The following is a 2,500-nucleotide window of genomic DNA, read 5'->3' on the forward strand; positions in this document are numbered from 1 at the left end:
TATATATATATATACACACACATAAATACATATATGTACTTATACATACAAATATATGCAAATATAAGTATCCGTATGTGTATACATATACATACATACATACATATATATACATACATTTTATATATTTATATATATAAACATATATATATACATATATATATATATATATATATATATATATATATATATATATATTATATATATATATATATATATATATATATATATGTATATATATATACACACACACACATACATATTTACATATATACATATATGTGTGTGTATATATATATATAAATATATATATATATATATATATATATATATACATATGTATACATATATACTTAAATGTGTGTATGTGTGTGTATGTGTGTATGTGTGTGTGTGTGTGTGTGTGTGTATGTGTGTGTATGTGTGTGTATGTGTGTGTATGTGTATGTGTATATATGTGTATATATGTGTGTGTGTGTGTGTGTGTGTGTGTGTGTGTGTGTGTGTGTGTGTGTGTGTGTGTGTGTGTGTGTGTGTGTGTGTGTGTGTGTGTGCGCGCACCACACACACACACACACACACATCTGATGAGACAAGAAATCCATATATTTACCAGAAATGCTTCTTTAAAATCTCTTTCTTTTTCCACCACTATTTCTAGAAAGGAATGACTGGACTTTCTTTGTCCTTTTTCATAAACAAAATAGAGATGATATTCCACGGACCATATACATCTGGTTAAACTTCTCTAAAACAGAGAATCAGACAAAAAAAAAACCTTCAGCATCCAATATTTCCTTTCCTACTGGCACAAAATATTATTAACAAATATATATATATATATATATATATATATATATATATATATATATATATATAAATATACATATATATATATATAATACAACTTCCTCACTCCCGTCATGCCCGTCAATGAGAGCTGTCAAGTACTGCCTGTCACTGTCAGAATGGTTTATGGTTGCTTATCTATGCAAATAAGTCTGATAAGGTAGTACTATTTTATACTGTCAGGTCCATATCCCTTTTTGGGTATGTTTTATCAGTATTAATAAGAGAATGTGGTATTAGTATAACATCAACTCATGAATATCACATCAAAAGAGATTAAATATCTTTTAAAAGCAATAAGTGATTATTTACGCATGCTCAAAAAGCCATGAAATCATCTTGCAATTATGCAACATTTAACAAAAAGCAGAACATTATCCCACTGCATTTATTGGCATAGATTCTTGTTAATTCACATGTAATATAACAATCAAAAGCCAATAAAACCACACATACATTTCTAAAACACTAAGTTCTAACTTTTGTTAAAGCAAAGACACCATACAAAACAAAACATATAAAAGGGTGCTCTATCTCTTTACTTCTAAAAAAGGGTTTACATAAAATGCACATTAAATAGATACTTTTAATAAAATAAATTATCTATCTACAATTTGATAGTCTTCATTACTCCTAAGGCTTGTGACGTCCATTATCAAAAGACTGCTTGTGATTGTTAGTTTCTGTTCAGAGCCCTCAAAATTCTACTTCAACGTTTAACTTCACAAAAGAATGTTTCATCTTTGGACTTCTCTGCTTACAACAATAGCTTGAGCTGGACACGTCAAACCACGCAGTAAAAAGTAACACAAACATCACAAAATAAATAAGGCAAACAAAAATAAACTACATTAAATCATTTTGTGAGAATAAAAGCTGTCACACTGAGAATGCCATCTTTAAAAAGCAAGACAGACATTTCAAGTGACAGCCCTTCATGCAGAGCATACGCAAGACAGCAAAAGGAAGACGACAGAAGCATGCTTTAAACACGGCTCTAAGACCCTGGATAACAGACTCAGACATCCATACACTGACATAATCACAAGCACAAAGACAGACAGACAGACAGACAGACAGACAGACAGACACACACAGACACATACACACACACACACACACACACACACACACACACACACACACACACACACACACACACACACACACACACACACACACACACACACACACATACAAAGACAAACAAACTCACTGACACACTCACTCATGTGAACACGTGTGCATGCACCCATTCACCCTCCCCCACACACATGCAGACACACACAAACACACTTTGTGTTGCAAAGTGCAAATGAAAATGAAAATGTGTGCGTGGTGAGCATGTGTGTGTACATATATATGCTCATCTATATATATGTATAGATGTGTATGTGTATGGATGTATGTATGGATGTATGTATGGATGTATGTATGTATGGATGTATGTATGGATGTATGTATGGATGTATGTATGGATGTATGTATGGATGTATGTATGGATGTATGTATGGATGTATGTATGGATGTATGTATGGATGTATGTATGTATGTATGTATGTATGGATGTATGTATGTTTTTATGTATGTATGTTTTTATGTATGTAGGTTGGTAGGGGTGTGTGTATGAATGTATGTATATGTGTGTGTG

The 2,500-nt window shown here is 31.8% G+C and overlaps 1 protein-coding gene across 9 annotated transcripts in view; it reads right to left on the reverse strand.

The window, feature by feature from the left end:
* The window catches only part of LOC125045905 (probable E3 ubiquitin-protein ligase MGRN1), a 21,549-nt gene that overhangs the window by 5,966 nt on the left and 13,083 nt on the right, over window positions 1-2,500 (reverse strand). The window lies entirely within an intron of this gene.

This window comes from Penaeus chinensis, chromosome 38 (assembly GCF_019202785.1).
Source record: "Penaeus chinensis breed Huanghai No. 1 chromosome 38, ASM1920278v2, whole genome shotgun sequence".
Taxonomy (NCBI): domain Eukaryota; kingdom Metazoa; phylum Arthropoda; class Malacostraca; order Decapoda; family Penaeidae; genus Penaeus; species Penaeus chinensis.